Below are 22578 nucleotides of genomic sequence, written 5' to 3' on the forward strand. Positions count from 1 at the left end.
TTGTGAAGCTGTGCATAGATGTAGTCCTCTATAATATATATATATATATATATATATATATTTTTTTTTTTTTCTTAATAGATAGAAAATTGAAGTTCTCCATCAGATTAGCCAAGAATCAAAGATCGGTAATCGAAGTTTTTCCTTGATTGGAAATGGTCCACATAGCGAAGATATCATCAACATTCATCTGCGATATTCTTCTAAAACCTCATAAAAATACGATAATTTGGAAGAATATCGTTCATTGTGCGCATGCGCTGTGCTTTACTGTGGCCTTATAATAGCAGGAATATAATCACATTAAAGTTACTGAACTATGTTTTCAATATTATTCAAGTAACGTTTATCCTGTCCGCAAAATTTTCTTTTTAATTTCTTTAGCCAAAAGAAAGCCTTCTCACTTTGGACTTTCCAGTTGATCTACCAGATTCGTTACTCATTTAGTTTATCTTCAATGCCGAAGATTCACCGCGAAGAACATAAAAATTACACCAAGCATTATGAACCTGAACAGTCTGGCCTTGCTGACCAATGCTCTGAACACGATCAAACCAGACAGTCCCGTACACTTTGTACAGGTTTACAAAGAATGTTGCGAGACATTAAGTCGCCATAATCTGAATAGATTCGAGGACTTACGTTTATCACACCTATCCTAGCCCCTACATGTCTACTAAAGCAGTTAATTATCTAAGAGATGTCGCTTATGATGGCTTCGGTGGCTAATGCTGGCATCAGATCAGTTAATGAGGATGTAAACAAATTTATTATGAATGAAAAAGTTAAAAATAAACTATTAAGCGTCACACCAATATAACTTCTCGTATTACGCTAGAGTTAAGGAATGGTGAGCAGTTCGCTCCCCTTCCAAAATCACGCCGCTATTTCGATGTCATTTTACGGAGGTGCTTACACAGCGTTCAAATGCTATGTAATAGAATAGTCCGCTTCTTATTGTAACGACTTTAATGACGTGACAGATCGAACTGTGTCCGCTGTACAAAATTAAAGTTTAATAAGATTTTAATAAAGATTCCCAATACTAAACTTTATCGAAAAGCTGTCAATATATCAAGATACACCAAGGACGATTTAACATTTGTCATTCGGTTGGGTTGAATTCTTCCTCGTTTCTAGGCTGAATTTTAACCTAACTTGTCACTGAAGGTAAATTAGGTAGTATCATAAGGAGGTGACAGGAATTTCATCTCCCGAAAACTTGGGCAAAACAGACAAACTGGGCATTTCGTACCTTTTAGTTGATTCGGTCGATTCCACACCAAGCCGAATGGATTCAGGTTGCTAGATTCGGCATGTTTATAACATTCGAGGTATTATTCATTGATCTACAATGATCATAAAAGAGAAGTTAATTTTCCGACGTGTAATAATAACTCACCTCACAATACGGATTGATTACCCTATTATCGTAATGTATTCTCCTTTTTGTGACAGCCGCACAAGTGTCGAAGGATCTCGTATCTGTGGGCGTACTATGTACTGTTATATGAAATTTATTCATTAATCTTAGATGTATTAATGTTTGAGTATTATATGAAAGGAATTACAAACTTATTCTCATATATGTGTCACAAGAGAGCGTATGATTATTTTGCACTAAAACATTCGGTGAGTTAATTATCTTCCGCTGTGGCTAACTTTTCTGTTTCACTGTAGACTGCTTTTCATTAAGCCTTCTTGTTTATAACAAAGTGTCCTGTATTTTTGGAGCGCAGTGTAGTAGCAGTTCGAACTGAAATTAGTGGAATCAACGAACCCATTTAAAGACTTTATTTAGAGTCATTCAATCGATAAAGAAAAAGTCGTGAACTTAGTTTTCTATTTTTTTAAAAAAAATCTCTCCTTGCTTCTTTGTATGGAAAAAAATTCAGAAAATTTTCAAAAAGGTTTTCGACTTAATGGAAAGAGAAAAAAAATAAATTGTAAATTTAGCCGAGCTGATGACATAAAAATAGCTTCCGCTCTGAAGCTACGTCATTAGGATAAGTCAGAGCTAATGAAATCTTCGAGAAACGTTTTTGGGCTAAGACTAAAGTACCATCATTATGATAGGTTGGTGAAGAAAACGGTGACGCTCAGCTGTGGCTTGCAACTAAGAAATGTGTTCATACAACTTACGATTGGAGAATAATGGACACAAACCTGAAGTCTCCAAACAGCTAAGAAAGTTTGGCCTACATCACAATTATTGAAAAAAAAAAAAAAAAAAAGTGCCTTAGGTAAGGGAGATCGAAGTTGGCACAAAAGTATTCAAATAAACAAAAGTATTCAAATAAACATCCGTTTATTTGAATCCAATCCTTTGTTGATCGAAAAATATGTAGAATATTCCCATGAGGACAAAATTGGTTGCATTCTACAGTTTAATGGAGTTCCTTCTTTTGTTGCCAATGTGTGTGTGCGTGCGCGCGCATGCACTTCTATATGTTTTTTTGTCCGATTTATGATTTTTCTCCTTTTTTTTCGGACTCTGACTTGCTGTTTGCTTCTTCCCGCAAGACGACCCTATCGTAACACAAACTTCAAAACTCGAGCCTCTTCAGGTGCTAGTTAAAATCGTAAAACATCCTTCTAAAGTATGGGCACATGATGTTGCTATGGCAACGAACGAGAAGTTTATTTTCGTCAGAGGATAAAAGGAGTTGTTTAGTTGGAGAAGAAACATTTTTATCCTGTAGTTGAAAGACTTTCAGAGAATTGGGTTTCGCAATAGAGTTGGTAGAGATTGTAAATGGAAAAGGAAGGTCAGTTTCCTTTCTTTATACTTGCTTATTTATTTATTTTTCGTTTCCCAAATGATTCCCTGACTCTGTTTGTGTGGTGCACTTCGGACATAACCCCGCTGTCCCATTGGACCTTTTACTTTCAGGTTTTCCATCGCTTCGTTAATTGCTTATTCTGCAATACTTCATCAATTACCAAGATGACCGATTAATCATTCCTGGTAGCACGTCACAAGGTAAACTACAAAACGATTAATCCAAGAGGAGACAAAAGGGCTAATGTGGGTCCACCGTCTGCGAAGAATATTCGCATACTCCTACCAAGTACCTTCAGAAACGTCTAACAAATCAAGACCCGAGTTACTAAAATGTTCGATGACGTCATTACAGGTAGCAAAGTCTGTCTGGGTGGTTGCCTCTGAAAGAAAAGATGGGACGGCGACTGTACGATGAGCTCGTCTTCAAGTCCCGGCATGACCCTGAGAGGTCAGATCGTGGAACATTTATCTAGGACAGTCCGGGGGTGAAGAGGAAAACACTCCTCGCTTAAAAATAGAATATGGAAGAGAGGCTCTTTTTTTCAAGCGTAGCGTTTGGTTCTCCGGTGATTCTGTAGTTGGTGTACGAGAGTTAAACACGGTTTGCTCCTTTCGATGGCTTCAGTGATCCACGTGGCTGTAAAGCGGGGTCACATGGGCTACGAATACACTTAATTACCTTCTGTAGCTGCAAGGAGACGGAACCTAACGAGATAAGAAAGTCGGCCTTTCGAAGGATGGCGGGAAGTTTTTCGCTAATTATCCTGTTAATGACACCCCGAAGGGAAAAGAGATTCCTTTCAAGTCTCTTCTGGCAGATAAATTTGATGAAAACTCTGAAGGAAGAGGAAGTTCAAAAGATCAGGGAGAGGAAAATAAACAAATTCATTCATCGGAGTTATTCTTGATAATCTGCTGATGCTCGTTCAAAGGTTCTTGAAAAGATGCTTGACCGTAATCCCATGAAGTGTTTGCACGACTAAGCGGAAATTATGATGTCAGATGGTAGGAAAACAAAAACTACAAAATGCTTGATGTTTGTCCGTATTTAAACATCCACTCGAGCGAAAAGCGGCCATCAGCTTACACCGGTGAACGTTCAAAGCCACATGGAAATTCGTCACGATGATCTCGGCAGGGTGTGGCCCCAAACTGCTGGAAAACAAGGCGTATCCTGTGAGAAAAATCCTTCCTCCCCACAGGCAACTATTACAATTGCTAATGGCCATTCTGGGAAACAAGAAATGGAAGAAGAGAACACACAATGGCAACTTTATGACTTTCATTACAACGGCAACCGTCTACTTATTATCTGGTCGAACTCCTTTCCACACTCATTATTGCTACCTGAGTAGTCTGTGATTAAGCAGTGATTTAAAGTAGCTGCGAAAAGCTGAGGATAAAGGAACATTAAGAAAGATATAGTGGATAGGGGGAAAAAAGGATAATAACAACACCCGAGCGGTCTGTGGTTAATTAATGTTATGATACGCGAGATAAAAGAGTAAGGAAAGTTATTTTAAAATAATTATTTCTTCAACGCTTGAAAAACACAAATTTCCCATCTTTGGAAAATTGGATAGAAAGAACATTGAGGTGTCTTACTCTTCTCGCTTTCCTATTCTATAGGTTTAGTCGTCCCCAAAAAATAAAGGTTATTTTATATACGGAGTCAAGTTATTTTGATACGCGCGTGCGATGATGGAATGTCTCGATTATGCTAAGGTGAATGCTGCTTGTCCGTCATCCCTTCTCAACGAAGGATGCCTTTTCATCGGAAGGGACCCACGGTACGTTTTATGTACCGTGGGTGAGCTGTGGTACAGACCTTATCCACTTTGCCAAGTAGTCAAGAGAGATTGTTCTGTTAAAAAAACAATAAAAAACATTACATTAAATGAATATTAATATGAAAATACAGAAAACTTTTATTTTATTGGTTTGCTAACGTATTTTCGTTTGAATGATTTGCGTTCTTGATTTTTTTTTTTTTTTTTTTTTTCGCATTGAGCCTATGCCTCGTTTTATTTCTACACAGGGCACTTAGCATTAAGAAAAATATAAAATAAACAGAATGAAGAATAAGTTTTTAATTAAAATATCTCTTCTTTCTGTAATGGGAATGTTAACATAATACCGTATTATAAATACCATCAACCGACGATGTATGCAGAGTACTGAGAAGATCTTTCCTTAAAAGATTTTTTTTTCTTGTTTGTGTGTTTAGTTTTTTTTTTTTTTTTTTTTTTTTTTTTTGGAAGTCTAAACTTGCCTGAAGGATTGCATTGCGATCAGCGGTTCTGTTTAATAAACAGCTCGCTATTAAGTGATTTTTAGGATTATTTTAAAACACACATACAAAGTAAATAAACGTAAAAAAAAAAAACAAGGAACGAATGTAAAACAAACAGCGCGAATCTAGACCATGTTTTTCCGTATTTGCATTAACTTAATTCCAGATATGTTTTCCTATACCTATTAGGGTTTCTTCCAGTTATTTTCTTCCATAAAATATCAAAAAGAAAATGAATCGCGAGCGAACTTATTGGCTCAAGGAGATAAATTTAGCTCTGAAAAACACTCGAGTCAATTGGTGACAATTGTACACTGATGATAATAATAAAATCATCAGAGGGCGAGATTCTAATGTCTTCTAAATAAACGAAATATCAAGTTATTTCAGAAACTAAAAAAAAAAAAAACGATATCTATGAAAAGACAGATGCACAAAGAAATTCTAAATAGGATATGACGCAATGTTCCCAAATGTACCAGACATAACTGAAATGATCTCAAAATTTCTACTCATACTAATTCATTTAATCGAGTTTGAAATATCAAGGTGACTCTAATTTTTCTCCAAGGAAGTGTGGTTAATATTGAACTCACGAGACGTTTGACAGTTGATTGCGATATGTGTAACTGTCTTATTTCTTCTGTACAGGTGAGAAGTAGGTGAGGTGCGAAATGCCATCTAGCGGTGTTGTTTGGTTGGTTTTTTTCGTGTGTTGCCTAACTCTAAGGTCAAAACTCGTGATAGGTTCACGGACAGATATCAGCTACAGGAGATGACAGCTTACTGCAATTATTAAGTATACTTTTAGCGCAAGGAGCGTGTAAGACCGAGGCAGAGGCACGGCCCTCACAGTAATTTGCGTGTTTTAGCTGCATGCAGCTCCCTATTATCTAAAAGAAGGATCCTGTTCTGTACTTGCCTTAAATAGATAGAAAAATAACGACCTTTGCTCCTAAAAGCAAGGTTTCTTGGCGCTGCGAAGTATTCTAAAGTTTAGAATAACACAGAGAAGTATTAACTTGATTATTGTAAGTTTTATCTTTATTCTCGTAGATTTCCGACATCACGTGTTTCCATGCTATTATTGTGCCTGAACTAAAGTGTAGATCAATTCTGTTCTCGTTGACATGAAACTAATCCACATGGGCTGAGCATTTTGTAACTGGAAGTCACGTTTCTATCCCCCCCCCCTGTTCTCTCAAGCTAATGAAATCCGTTGTCTGTCAATCTGAAGTTTCCTTCTCTCTCGCCGACTTTTAAAACCTCTACCACCGGTCTCATTACTAAGTAAAAATATTCCTATTGATGTTGACGTCCTTTTTTTTTTTTTTTTTTGTTCTCCAATTTGAATAGATTTCTACAACAAGACTTTCACTGAAAGAATTTTTTTAAAAAAAGAAGCAAACTACGTGTCTCTAATAAGGCTAAAAGCTCATGGCAGTCTTTTTACTTGTTGACAGCAACATTCACAACTTACAGAAATGACGACGAAGTCAGTTTTTGATCTTCCTTTTGTCTCCATGGGCATCCGTTCAAAATTAGAAGTGCAACTGGAGTTTTGATTCATTTCGAAGAAATACTTACAGTTAAATTTTAATAGACCTTAATTCAAATATTTGTTTCTGTACTAATTATATCCCTTCGTGTATGAAATATGGAGGTTTATCCAATAAAATTTAGTTCTTATTTTTTTTTTTTGCTTACTTCGTTTAATTACCATATGTAGTTGGTTTCCTGACTGAGACTTTCCCCTCGTCCCTATGGGAAATTCCATTCCCCCCTCCTCCTACTCGAAAGGCAAAGATAAGAATCGATAGGCACGATACAGTTACGCTTTAGCATTGGCTATGAGAGATGCTCTAGAGGTCGCTTTACTACTAGTTTGAAAAATCATTCCCTTTGCATCAAAATATATAAATAAAAAATCTCTAGAATTAGAGAATCATTAGGGATGATCACACATTACGCTTAATGTATTAAATAATAATAACAACATAATAATTATTATTATTACGTGACACCTCCAGGGAGTCCAAAGACTCATCGAGGGAGGGCATCTACTCTACAGCTCTCTGTCTTCACCAACTACAAATATAACAACAACAACACTGTACATTGAATTACGATCAATGTTAAATGCATCTTGACTACAACTTAACAGTCAAGCACTTCTTTATGATCAAATGCAACACTACTTTTTATGTCCCATCTTCGGACACTAGTTTACCATTATAAAAAATGAAAGGTAATATCCAAATCACTAATACTAGATAATCACATTTCGATACATCACTTTCCAGATTCTTGAAGCATGCTTTGGAAGAATTCTCAAGAGACACAGAGAGATGAATGTGGTTATTGGAGCCCAACGATGTATTGTAATCAACATAGCAGAACCGTTATACAACCAACTCAATTCAATTATCTCAAATCAGATTAAATATCAAAAACCTGACCCAGCCATCATAAATATTCTTAGTAACGACCCCAAAGTGTCATTTACATCGAAAACTTCCCAGTCTGCGTACCCAAGAGACCAATAAAGGACATTGCAGGACCGAACCACCAATTAAAACATCAATACGCTAGAGACTCGTGATGTCTGTCTCTTCCGAGGCAAGCTATGGAACCGAATCAATCATAGACGTAATTGTAGATTTTCGACTTCAGATGCGAACTGAATTATTGATCTCCTTTATAATGGCCTCTACTATAGTAAGTTTCATGGCCCGTCCTAATATTAGACTTTCCTCAGCTTAACGAAGGTCCCCTCGGTGTTGAGGAGAAATAATCACATGGTAGTCTTCGGATATGCCATGTGATTAGCCTTAATTAACAGAAGAGAATAGACAAATTCAAACTTCCTAATGAATGGGCAACGTCTTAAGATTTCGTTACCGGTCATCTTTTATCAGGTAATCGAGGTCCTGTTTGGATAGCTAACCTTTTGTAGTGCCTAATATTTATATGGATTTGTTGGCTCATGATTTTCAAATGATTTTTTGTAATAATTTAATTTATCGATAATAAATGGTTTTGCCTGAGTACTTTTTTTAAAAATATTTTGTTCATATATTTAACATACGAGGGTGGTCTGAATAGTTCTCGGCCTCGACCATAGATGGCAACACTATCGGCAAGATTTTTTTTTCTAAGTTGGTACATCTGTCATAAGCATTTACAGGGTGTTCGGGATAAATTTGACAGTTTCGTAAGGAAAAAGAAAATCTTCTTTGTATCTATTAAATTTAATGAATTGACAAAAAAACATTACAGGCAGAGTTAATTACAATACTATCAACAAGATTTACTCAAAATAACCACCATTAGCATCGATCACAGCTTCAATTCTGCTTCGGAACCTCGAACAAGCTGATGCTACAGTCTCCCTGGGAAGGGCCGCAAAAACTGTTTTAATTTTATCCATTAACTGGGCTTTTGTATTACTGGAAGTGCGATTGGTGTCTTTTTCAACTGCGCCCCATACAAAATAATCCATGGGGTTAAGGTCTGGGGAGTTTGGAGGCCAAACATTTGGACTGGTGAAGTCGTAGAAATTTTCAGACAACCATTTTTGACTTTTCCCAGAGGTGTGGCAAGGGGCCGAATCCTGCTGCCATACATACGGCCTACCATTGGCTACCCTTGTTATCCAGGGCTTGACTACAGTTAGCAACTCCACGAACAAAGCCCGAATTCCAATGCCAGGGTTCTTCAACACCTGTTCCTGCAGATTTGCGAGGAATTCTGCTGTACGAACGCAACCAGATCATCTGCTAGGGATCTTTCTTCTTGCTACATCCTCGTAGTCACCATTGCAAGTCTCTAGTTCATGCCTGATTGTTTTTACTGTATTCAGGGAGCATTGGGCAGCAGTCGTAATATCCTTATTTTGATGGCGGGCACGAATCATCATGATACAAGTTATTCTCTTCCATGATTCAGGTGGGTTCCAGCTATCCATCCTTTCTGACATCTTGTATATGAATGAAGAAGGGTCCAAACTTTTAAATGAAGAGAAGTGTGTGTTAATACATGTAACTTACGGAAAAATATAATTAATTATAAATATGTCAAATTTATCCCGAACACCCTGTATGTGAAATTGCAAACCATTCTATCAAGTAGTTTTTCTATACAGCTGCCTGAAGCAAAAGCGTTTTGTATCCCTTGAAATGGATAAAATTGAGTATCGTGCGGTATAAAATTCTTCGTAAAAGAAGGTTTAACGCCAAAAGAAATTCATTTGAAGTTCATAAACGTTTATGGGCACTCTTTTCCTTCGTTTTCGATAATTAAGAAATGGGCTGCCAAGTTTAAACGTAGCCGTAACTTCCTTGATGATGATCTAAAAAGTGTAACAACACCAGAAATCATTGATCAAGTGCACGATATGGTATTGGATGACCTTCGAGTCAAAGTGTGTGAAATTGCTGAGACTATGGGCATTTCAAAAGAACGTATAGGACATATTTTGTATGAAGATTTGCATATGAAAAGGCTTTGCGCAAGATGAGTGCCATGCTTGCTCACAGCAGATCAAAAACGCACTCACATGAAAATCTCTGAACAGCGTTTGGAGCGTTTTAACAAGAAGAAAACTGATTTTGTGCGTCGATGTATTACTATGGATGACACTTGGATTCACCATTACACACCAGAATCCAAACAGCAGTCAAAACAATGGACAGAAGCAGGTTGTTCAGCGCCAAAGAAGACAAAGTCAGTTCCATCAGCAGGAAAGGTCATGGCATCAGCGTTTTGAGATGATAAAGTCATTTTGTTTATTAATTATCTTGGAAAGGGTAAAACAATAGCCGGGGAATATTATTCCGATCTTTTAACCAGACTAGACGAAATAATTCGTGAGAAAAGACCCGGTTTGCAGAAGAAAAAAATCATCCTTCATCAATACAATGCACCTGCTCACAAAGGTGTTTTGACAATGGGAAATTAAGGGATCTGCACTATGAATTGGTGGAACATCCACCCTATTCCCTAGATTTGGCTCCCTCTGACTTCTATCTCTTCGCAAAAATAAAACTCTTCCTCTCTGGTCAGTGTTTTTCTTCGAATCAAGAGGTGATTGCAGCTGTAGAGGGCATTTTGCAGATCTTACTCAAAACCACTACAGGGACGGAATAATGGCGCTGGAGCATCGCTGGAATAAATGTATTAGTCTTAAGGGAGATTATGTTGAAAAATAAAAATAATTTTGAAATTATAAATTCGTTTTTTCATTGTTAGGGCGAGAACTTTTCAGACCACCCTCGTAAGTGTCGTATTCCACACTGTTTTAAAAGCGTGCAGTGTGTTCACTGAAAGCCGTTGTTAACCTTCACGAAAAAGTTGTTCTGTTATAGCTGAAACTTAATCGCAGTAATTTGCGCATAATTAGGTAAATTTCACGCGCAGCTGATATCACTGTAATGTCATCCGACATTACAAAAGAGGTTTCCGTATTTGCTTCTTTGATGTTCAGATGTTGCGAACGCAATATTATCTTACATCGAAACCCATCTACCAAAATGAGTACCATTCTGTGGCGCTCGCTTGTACAATACAAAAATAACATTTATAAATAAATATTCATTTATTTCTAAGCGAGCAATGAGTAGAAACAAAAAAAAAGCATAAGGAAGCACCGAGGTTTTATCTTCCTACATCATTTTGTATGCAAGATCTCATTTCGTGTTCTCGTGATAATTTTTAAAGTCTGGATTCGGTTGCTGCATTTGATTATAGCCTACACACGTTTGTAAATGTTCATCCCTCTTTTATGAGTTTTGCTTTTGTGTTTCCGAGCGAAAATTTTCTTTCTGAGATTATAGTTCCTTCTCTGATGTAAATTACCTTTTAATTCTTTCTGCTGTGTTGTTCATTTGTGGTAGATGACACCGTTGTTTCGAGAACCATGCAAAACCTATTTAAGATGATTAAGAAAAAGGAATTTGAACCATTAATTCCTTAAGATGAGGGCAGTGGAATGAGGATGGTGGTATAGAATTCTCTCGTGTGCTGTGTCGGAAAATTAAATCGAAATTTGATCTCTTGCTTATTCTAACACATTATATTCTTCGTTATTAATGTCGCCAATTCAAAGAAATGAAAAATGTCGTTGGGAGGGTGAAAATGCGAAGGATTGAGCACGCGCAATGGATTAACCTGTCGTTTTATTAACTTTCCCCTTACGAAAATCCCTCGCACAAATATCGTATGTAAATGTGAATTTTTCTCATCTCTTTTTTGCCATGTATTTCAATACGTAACCGAAAAATTAGGAATAATTCTTTGTTATTTCTAGACATTTCTTGCCGGGTATTGTATGTGCATGGGACTGCAGGAGCTGCTTTAGATGCATGATGAGAAATAGGCTTTCATCTTGCTTGCATAGCCCTGAGATAGTTTCTACATCACTGACGATATAGCTGACTTCCCTCTGGGCAAGACAGATGCCTTATGGTGGATAAGAGCATTGCTATTCATATCGACTCGCTTTGTCATCGCAAAGCACAGAGGAAGTCTGACATCTATATATACACTGCGTTGCAAAAGTTTTAATCACACAATAAAAAAAGAAAAAAAATCGGTTTTATAAATTGTACAGTAATGCGATTTTTGTTATAGATTACTAGTGGCACCCTCTACATTTGAAAAAAAAAAGTATTACGGTTTATTTAGAGCTTATTAAGATCCATTCTCCTTAGTATTTTCTATCTTTGCGTTTTTTTTTTTTTTTTTTGCAAGATTGTTTGCTAGCCAGTGGAGCAAATAAATATATTAATTGCATGAACAATAAGAAAAAAAGTTGTAAAAATTATAGACTACTTTTGTCGGTGTATCTTTTTTTCTCTCTCTTTGTTCCCCAAGGGGGAGGTTGTACATCTCGAAGGAGAAGCGCGCCTTCTCCTCGAAACGTAGATCAAAATGACAGTAATATCATACCTAGAGATGATCTTCTATGTAATGACTTTTTAATAACTTGTTCGATACAAAACAGCTTTGCAAACGAACTCGTCTTTCCCCCCCGCGTCTTCCCCCATTTCCTTTTGTCTTATGATATCAAAGAGATTCTGAATTGAGGCTCCCTCTGGATTTAAACGCGGACACTAAAGCGAGAATCTGTTAGCTGTGACGTCAGTAAAAAAAAAAATGGAGTTGATTGTTAAAGCAGTCTTGACGCATAACGTTCGCAGGTCATTATTACCCCGCTGGCTGTCAATATGTCCATGCTGCATTATCAGAGGTAAGCAGACACATTTATCCCTAAATCTTGGGTCATTTGTTGTAACAGCTGCAACCCAAACGAAGTCATTCGACTCCTTTACCAACTGCTGCCATGATTGCGCAGATATGTTTCAACATTTCCTTGTGTATGTACTTAAGCAACTTTTAATGACCTCACTGGTTCGCACAACATATATGGTCATTAGCACAGCGCGCAGACTCGTTTAACAAACACGTGCGAGTCTACTCATTGTTACTTTTACTGAGCAGCGAACCTGTAACCATAGAAACCAATGAGATGGGCAGGTAATTTTTCACTTTAGTTGTGTAGGCTCATGTACGAGTTCGTTTTTTTTTTTTTTTTTTCTCCCGCAAACGACGTTGCCGAAAAGTTGTTTTTTTTTCTTTTTCTTTCATTTTTTTGTAACTTTCTAAGAAGTATGTTCTTTTAGAGTTTATTTTTCTTTAACACTTAAAATATTAATTTTTGGTGCACGGAAAACATAAATACTTCTAGTAGCAAGTGCTGCCACCTACTGGTAACTTTGAAAATAGAGTATAATTTGTGAGGTACGATAATAGGGACACGGACAGTCGTCATTTTAATCTGTTAAACTGACCACTGTCCTTTAAACGTATACAAACAGCGACGCCGACACAAGAGAACCTTACTTAGCATTTCATAAAGTTTATCAGACATCGTACAGCATTCAACATTCTTATGTTTACAAGAATCGAGCCAGAGGAAAAGATTTTCTTTAAATATTTTTCGTAAATTGTCCAGAACGAAAAGGTGAGGTAGAAGCAGCCACAAGACATCTTAAGTTGCCTGGAGCGGGTGTGCGTAAATACGAATTATTTGTTTGGACAGCTCAACTATTCTGCAAGGAGCTTATCTGCTAGCACACTTTTCTTGCTTACATGGGGGAGTAAGCAAATATCTCTTCTGTTTATTTTCTTCCTTTGCTAGTTGGTCCAGAGAGTAAGACATTAAAATGAGTGCATGAAAGGACTGGGTATTACTGTATGAAGCTGGAGGTGCGTGCTAATTCGACACATTTGTAAATACGTGCTATCTTGAGAATACAAGGTTGTGTTGCTGTACAGAGAGGATAGTTAATGGAGGTGAGCTATCTGCAGAGAGAGAGAGAGTAAAAAAAAAAAAAACCCGAATAAATAGAATGTGTTCGTGTGTAGGTGCGTGCAGACAAAAATGGATAAACAGAATGTGAGGGAGAAATACATAAAGCTGACAATGATAGCGATAAGACAAGTCATAAATAAACAGAAAATATTTTCTCTAATCAGAGAGATAAATGAAGCAGATGGAAGGAGAGAAGAGAATTATAACTTAAGTAGTTGTGGGCCTAGTTGGCCAAGTGGTTAATGTATCCGCTGTCCATCCAGGAGGCTGCGAGTTCAATTCTGCCGTGGGCTGGAGTGTTTGTCTTTAGGACGGAAGTGAATTTTATAGCTCTGATTATTGGAGGCGTGAAGTGACTTGAAAAGGTCCACGTTTGTGTCTACAAGCGTGTCCGGATTATGTAATAACCTAGAAAAAATATTTAAAAAAAAATAGAAAAAAAAATCCTTAGTTCACCCGCGGCAAATATGTACCTGTAGGTTCACAAGAAATCTTTCTTATGTGGGGGCCACATAAAAAAAATAGATATGAATTGATAGAGAGAAAGCATATTATAGGAGAGAGAGAGAGAGATCATAACTTTAAGTCAACTGTTTTAGTTCTTCGCCCAGAAGCCATTGACCTTGAATGTAGACGATTGAATCCCCATCTGTGGCAGACCTTCTGATTCAAAGAGATGATTTGAAATTAAAATAATTATTCAATAATTATATTAATTAAATTTGCAGTAAAATATTTAAGCGGAAACTGGAGTTCAAAATAATAATTTGGAGCGTAATTTCGAAACGTTTGGTGAAAATTAAAAAAAAAAAGAACTCGCGTATTCCCAGGAAAGAGTCGACTACAGCGTTTACCACAGAGGCTTGCTGTTTATACTTCTAGAATCGGACGTGTTATTAAACGCACGCAATATACCAGTTGATAAATATCCAGAACCGACTTGATTGCCAGTAACCCGGTATGCGACAATTTTATTAACGTTGTTCGAGTGTTGTGTCACTGGAAGATTGTCGACTCGTTTTGCCGCTAATGATTTGATTCTAGCGAAATACAATCTGAGCTGGCGATGTTAACCGGAAACTGAATTACAAGCTGGAAACGAACTGTTTCATTGGCCTCTGCTCTGTCCACTGGCTACCTAACAGTTCAATTGTGCCATTGCGGAAACCTAAAATTCAATCGCTGCTGGACTCTCCAACGACAATGGAAATTCCGGCGCTGCAGTCGGAAGCATTTAGCGAAAACGTTTCAAACACCGGAATACAACTTCGGAACTGCTGCAGTGTTTATCGCATTGCAACAATCAGAGCGGGTGTTGCGGAACTATTGAACTTGACCTATTCCAGAAGTAAAGGGACCCTCGACACCGGTTAATAGAACTTGGTGGAAACAAAATTCTCCCCGGAAGTGAGACGACGTCGACAGCGAAGCGTTTACGTACTCGGTATTTCTGTAACGAAAACATCATCGTTGTCCTCGCCCCCAAGGGAAGTTTTCCGGTGTTCTTTCTTGCTCCTATTGAATCGCGTGCATTTTTTAAATGACAGACAGAGCCATCTGTGGAGAACATGCAATAGGACACTCGAAAACACAATTGAAACTCCCGTAACATTTCAGATTTCTACACGAAAACGAGAATATAAATAATTATCTGCATTTCCCAGTAGGGGGCAGCACTGAATACGCAAACGGAATTCCGTCTCTTTAGCTAAAACTTTCTTTCCTTCCTTAATTCCACGAATCCTTAAATTTTTAGATAAGAAACGTCTTTAATTAGATTAGTTGTACGGGGGATTTTTTTTGCCCCAAAGGACAGTCACCTTCTTGTAGCAGATCGAATTAGCTGATTCAGTTGTGTGTAATTAAATCAAGGCTATGGTGGGCCATATTAAGCCACTTAGCTTAATTATAATTTTCTTGTCAGCGATATTTCCCTCCAACTCTCGGGTCCCCGTCCGTGCCTGTTTTTTGGACTACTGACTGATAATGTCGCTATTCGGAAAACGTGCAAGCCTTAATTGGAGGCTCATAGCATGTCACTGCTTGTTTACTGACATATTTCTTTATTGTTCGCGTTCACTCGAAGAAGTCTATTGGATGCAGCTGCATTCAGTTTCCCCGTTTTTCTTGTTCATCGGCGATTTGCTCGCTCGGGAAGACACGAGTAGATTGCCCACTTTTTTCTGGTACGCAGAACGCACTGATGGAGCAATTGTGGTGGGCGAAGTTAGCGAGAAAATTAAGGAAGAGGTCTGGAAGACTGTAGATAATACGGCCCGCTAATTTCCTCACTTGCCGGTTTAGAAACCTGAGCAGATCGATGGAGTGTGTTCCTAACTGCTAGTGTAAGTGATGGTGTGTTGTCCACTCGTTCTTCCTTGTGCTAATATATCCGAAGCAGCTGTAACCACGTTGCCTTACAAGAGAGAGTGTTGTATTGCATTGCGCCGACTTGTTTCTTTTTCTTAAGAACGCCATTTACTTTCTTTGATGACTTCTTTGTGCCAACAACAAATATAATATCGAGGCAGTTAAGATCGTCAGGTGTCTGTGTATTATGTATCAGTTGTATGCGCTCTCAGGCTGCTTTGTTTGGTAGGAAGAACAGCCAGAGGTTGCCGAGAATAAACATCCTTACCGCCCATCCCTAAGTCTGGCTATCGTCTTGCTGGAAAAACACATAGAAATAGTCCTTTGGAAAATGGTGTGACTGCTCTTTTCTTACTTTCTTATCCCACAAATAGTATATTTAAACAAAGTAGAATAAATATTTATTATTTCTAACACCAAAAAGCGACTGGCAAAATCTCACACCGAAAGGACACGTTTTAAACGCTGACGCCGGCGAACCAGTAGCAGAGACAGCATAATTAAACCTAATTTGTCATTTTCCATGTCGAATCCATGCTCTTGACTGGATTCGAATCGCAGCCTTTTAATTAGAGGGTGGCCAACCAGTTTGGCATTATACAAGGTGTCCCAAAATTCACGCAAGATTTAAATTTAGCGCCATTTGTGCGGTAAAGTGTTGCCAACGAGAAAAAAAAGACAGCGTGACAGCTGACAGTTCAGGGTTATTAAAAATGACCACACGCAGCGAAAAGAGTTCGTGGAATGGATTATGGAACAACAACAACAAGTGGATGCTTATTTATCGAACAAAACCATCTTCAGCGATGAGGCTCATTTTCATCTTGATGGCTTCGTTAATCGACAAAATTGTCGCATTTGGGGTTCAGAAAATCCACGAGTGATTGTTGAGAAACAAATGCATCCGCAACGTGTCACTGTTTGGTGCGAATTTTGGACTGGAGGCATCATCGGTCCATTCTTCTTCGAAAATGCGGCTGGTAAGGCAATAACAGTTAATGGTGCTCGCTATCGCGACATGATAATCCAGTTTTTTGTGCCTAAATTGCAAGATATGGATGTGGACGACATGTGGTTTCAACAAGACGGTGCCACATGCCATACAGCCCGAGAAACAATTCAATTACTGCATGAGTCATTTCCTGGTCGTGTAATTTCCCGTTTTGGTGATCAGAATTGGCCGCCCAGATCATGTGACTTAACGCCGTTGGACTTTTTTCTTGGGGGTTTAAGTCTAAGGTTTATGCCAACAAGCCCACGACCACCCACGCCTTGAAGGAGGAAATTGAGCGCCGTATCAACGAAATTCAGCCACATTTATGCAAAACGGTCATGGAAAATTTCGACAAAAGAGTGCGTATGTGCCAGCAAAGCCGTGGAGGCCATTTACCCGATATGCTATTCCACGCATAACCCCATACTGTATACTTTATGAATCAATAAGAAATTACAATTTTTAATTAAAAACCTGTGTTTTCTATCAAAATTACTTCTTGCGTGAATTTTGGGACACCCTGTATTTGGATATTCGCATCAGATGAAATGAGTTCAGCAATAGGGAAGATTTTTCTCTATTCTGAAGGACTTTCCCGTCTCCTGACAGAAGCAGGCAGTTCCCCCAATAGCTACCCGAGCAGTAGCTTCTTTTATGTGCCATAATTTCCCCGAGTGGAAAAATCTGCGTTTGCATTAAATGAAAGTTTTTCATTCCATGCAAAACTTTCTCTCGCTGTTGCTTGATTATAAAATAAGGACCTTTAATTTTATTCTGCATATAACGTCTCAGCATATGCAGTACTTGACAACTTTGCATGTGCATCATTCTTGTGTTCCAAGTCTCGTTTAGACAAAAAAAAAAAAAAAAAAAAAAAAAAAACATTTGTTTTTGTTCCATAAACGCTAAAATTTCTTTTTGTTTACATTTGATCCGACTACACGCTCGTGGTTATAATATCCCATTTTATGCTTTTAATATTATATTTGTTTCCGACATTAGTAGTTTGTATTGTGTTCGAATATAAAACTTGGTGTTAAACTCGTGAATTCACCAAAAGGGGGGGGGGAAGAGAGACATGTACTCCAATTATACATGGTTTTAGAAAAGGCGTCCTTTCGACAGCCAGGAAAACGATATCACAATAGGACTGCCTGTTGTAATATCGTTTCAGTACAGTGAAGGGGTATAAAGTAGAGGAGTTGAAGCATGTTGACAAACAAACTGTTCGTTATTATTATTATCATCATTAAGTAGTTTGTGTGTTAGTTATCAAGACTCAGAGCAGGAATTCGAGCATTCTCCCACAGTTTCAGACCAAAAACTAGCTAGAGGGAAGCAGAAGAAAGGTAGAAAGATGGAACATGTTTACTCTACTTCTACTCTCCATCCTCTACTAAAAAAAAAAAAAAAAAAAAAAAAAAAAACGAAGTTCTAAACTCAAGGGACAGTTTTAATCAATGGAAAATGTTATTACAGCCAAAGACGGAATTAATAAAATCCTGTTTTCTTAATATATATAATTTTTATTTTTTTTATCAAAAATTGTTATCCATTCTTTCTACTAAGAACCTGTGTCGATATGTCTATTTTTCATCGTTTCATACATTCTGGGATTTTTCTCTTTGAGAAAACCTCATTCTATGTGACAGTGGCGCACCCAGAGGGGGGGGGGACAGGGGCCCTGCTTCCCAAAGTAAAAGGAAGAAATACTAGAAATTCAAAAAAATCTTTTCCTAATTAAAATTCATTTTTTCTTCATTTATGTTATGTGGTGTCTTCTATTTCTATTCTACTTATGAATTAGCGATCATTGCAGATGCTCAATCATAGGTCGTATGCAATGCGTAGTGTGTATTCTCAAATCGTCTACTCAACTCGCCCCCCCCCCCCCAAGATTAAATTCTGAGTGCGCTATTGCTGTGTGAAACTACTTCTATTCTATATCCCCGTCTGGACGAGTTACGTGCTATTTATGATATGCCTTTGGTATGATTCACGACAAGAAAGATAAACCAAGGAGTCCGACAGGGATGTCCCCTTTCAGCAACTCTTTTTAATATTTACCTAAATGGAATAAAAATTTCCATCAAACTTTCTCCTACTGTGAACTTAAACCCTCTCCTTTTTGCCGACGACCAAATAATAATTACAAATTCTGAAGATAACTTACAGAAAGCTATTTTAAATCTAAATGAGATATCCAAAGATTATGGTATGATAATATCAACGGAAAAATCAAAAACGATGGCCTTTAAAGGACAAGATCCAGCAAGAACTAAAATAGTAATAGATAACAAGATCTTAGAACAGGTGAATTCATTTAACTACCTAGGATGTACGATAACATATGAAAAAGAAAAAGATATAAACGTAAAAATCGCAAAATATTTAAAAATAACAGGAGTAATTAACTCTATATTTAAACCAAACCTAGTTCAAAAACAAACCAGGCTAAAAGTATACAATACATTAGCCCTACCAGTCTTGTTGTATGGAAGCGAAATTTGGACAATAAATCAAAAAGACAAACAAAGATTAACAACAGCAGAAATGAAGTTTATGAGAAAAACTGCAAAGTATACCCTATTTGATCACAAAAGAAATGAAGAAATTATGAAAGAATTAAACCAAGAACTAGTAATAGAAAATATTAAAAAATATAAACATAAATGGATGGAACACGTTCAAAGAATGAAAACAGAAAGATTACCAAAACAAGCCTTAAAGTACAAGCCATTAGGAAAAAGAAAACCAGGACATCCTCTTAAAAGATTCAACGATGACTTTTAAGGCAGGAACAGGCCGTGCTGGACCTAAATCCTTGATATGCATGATGATGATGATTCATATATTCAGTCTTTTGATAGCTGTGAACAAAAGTGCATTAATTAGAAGTGGGTCGCGTGCTGTCGTGTGGCTTATGCAACCCGCGCTACAAAATTCACTTTGACCATATGATTGCATTTTTATCGATGTATGAAGGTTTTAAGAGTGCATATCGCATCAGTGCTTATCTCAATTGGTCCAATAATGCAATTAATTGTAGGATAACTTTGAGTACTTTAATTTATCAATTAATATAATTTTAAATATGGAAAGCATAAAGGTCAAATGAACAACAGCTATGCTTCATGCTCGCCGTTTATGCGAGAGACACAAAGGGTTTACGTTTCATGGTGAGTTTAGATTATCATTGGCAAATACTAGAGTGAGACACGGATGGTTTGAATGTTGATACGATTTTTAAATACAACCATATAATACGTAGAGAAATCGGAAAAACTAATCACTTGCGAAATTATCGTTTTTCCGGAATGAATCAAAGAAAGGCTGAAACAATTTGTTTTACTTTTGAGCCCTTTGACAACCTCATTCGACTATAATCATACAATCCGCGAGAGCTCTGATAAAAAAAAGCATTCCATAGATTGTCAACACTGTTTCCCATTGTAAATATGGGCAAAAGAGTTATAAATTATTTACAGAAAATTATATATTAAAAACTTGTCTACGAGTATATCGGTATCCTGAACACGCAATTCACACTTGATGCGTGCGAAACAGATGAAACTCAGAAAACCCAAACAGCAACTCATGACAACGTTCCATTGGATTGGTTGACACAATAGCCAATCACAGGCACTGATTTCTAGGCGCTATTGTCTCAGCGCACACCCTGCCTCGATTCCTGGGTGGTTTCAAACCACTGGAACGCTAAGAATTTGACCCGCCGTACCTTCTGTACGTCTGTTCAAAGGGCTCCAAAGTGTTCGTATTTGTGACCGCACACCCGGGCTATTAACGCGAACCTGATGTAGTGTTTACGTGTCGAAAAGTGTCCTCTTCATGAAGCATTAGCATATTGTGTTTACTTTTAGGAATCACGCGAAGCCAGGAAACCATTAGGGGAGTCTTTAACAGGAATAAATGCAAAAATATTAGATCGGTGACATTGCTATTCCGAGGGTGTGCACCTCACACCTAGCACACCCTGAATATACGCCCCTAGTATTTAGGCGATTTGACTAACGATGGGATAAAAAAAATTTTTTTTTTTTTAGGAAAATTTCGTAATAATGTATAAGCACCTATTGGGATGTGTATTTTTGATTAAGTTTTCTATTTGGGATAATTTCTGAATTGTGTTATACCATTTCGGGTTATAGCTCAATAATTAATTCATTATGTTTTGTAACTCATACACCGGGATATTAAGAAGCAGGATAATGATGGCTGCCATTCTCCTTACTTATGTAATAAGTACGAGAATGGCAGGAGACCAAAGTCAAGCGTAGAAATATATTACGAATTTCGCATCATTCCTCGCTTGTGTTTTTTTTTTATTAATTTTTCATGAATTAGTCTTTTTTTATGTCTTGCCCAGAAACATGCACCACTTCACAGTCCAAGATGACAGCGCAGCGAGCCCCACAGTTCATTTTGAGTTTTTCTTTTGTTCTGTTGTCATTTCGCATGCAATGTGCCCCTCTTTGAGCTCTCCCTGGTGAATTACGTCTGTTTACATTTCTGAGAAGTTTACAACGGTTACTAAAGTAAACCTAAATTTTTGTTACAAAATAATTACAATCTCGCGAACACGAAGTTTCATTTTTTGATTTTATTTTGATATCTTTCTACGCTGTTTGTGTGTCATGTTCCCTTTCACATATCTGCTTATGATGTGGATGGCAAGTCCGAGTTTAAATTAACGCTGTGTTCTGACGCACCTAATCTTGATGTGTTTTCCTATGTACCAACAGTAGATAGCGTCATCATTTCGAGCCATCACTCTGCACCAGCCAATTAAGATAGGAGAACACATCGGAATGGAACCCAGCACCTCCTTGCTCTATCTGAACCTCCTAACACCCTCCTCCCTCCCTCCTGACTTATGGCCCAAGTGACTATCATGATCCTATTCTAGGATATTTCAAGGCCTCTCTGAGTCGTTTTCATACGAATTCTTTTAAAATTCCTTTTACCAGCTGGTCGAAATTTGCACGATCGTAGATAAGCCGGCAGGTCAGGTCAGCTCCTATCACATCATTAGCAAATGGTTGAAGCCACTGTCGAACATAAAAGGAGACATTCCGCCTGCTTATCCAAAGCATCCTATAGCTTCAATCCACTTCTCCAATCTCCCCTCACATGAATTGTGAAAAGAGAACCAAAAAAGGAGAAACCATAACTTAGTTAATCGAGTGTTTTTTTTTTTTTTAATATAAATTGCCGATTTTTTTTTTTTTTTATTTAAAAACTAAGAAATGAAGTAGCGTGCCATTTCTCTTCTCCGAAAATGTTAATTGGCACGCTATGGTCCGTGCTTCGTTCTTGTTTCCAAAATTAATACAACGCTCTCTCCAACCCAATTCTGTTTCGCTGATTGCCTTTTTTTTGATTAAAAGCTCCAGTCCATAATCGGAGCTCTTAGTCTTTTTTTCAGGTAAACATTTGTCCTCGTTATCAAATCCGTCCGTCTGTTGGGCTATTTTCGTGATTTAACACGCGAAGATATTGTAACGGCAAAAAAAAAAAAAAAAAAAAAAAAAGAATCGTGTTTCATTGTCTGGTGATTTTATTATGTAACCTACTTACGCGCTATCGCTCCGTAATGTCTGTGAAAACGAGCGTTTAAACAATGGAAAAATGAATAAATAAAAAAAGAAAGAAAAATCTCGCTGAACAGCAATTGTGTCACGGCAATGATACTTGTCACAAGTCGCATAGATATTTATTTTTACTAGGAATCCAGTTTCTGC

General features: G+C 37.5%; 1 protein-coding gene across 10 annotated transcripts in view; it reads left to right on the forward strand.

The window, feature by feature from the left end:
• Positions 1-22578, forward strand: part of LOC150099238 (uncharacterized) — an 825097-nt gene that overhangs the window by 68820 nt on the left and 733699 nt on the right. The gene's annotated exons all lie outside the window — the stretch shown is intronic.

The sequence above is a fragment of the Typopeltis vanoorti genome, chromosome 14 (genome assembly GCF_054136105.1).
Source record: "Typopeltis vanoorti isolate ZY-2024b chromosome 14, IOZ_Tvanoo_1.0, whole genome shotgun sequence".
Lineage (NCBI taxonomy): Eukaryota > Metazoa > Arthropoda > Arachnida > Uropygi > Thelyphonidae > Typopeltis > Typopeltis vanoorti.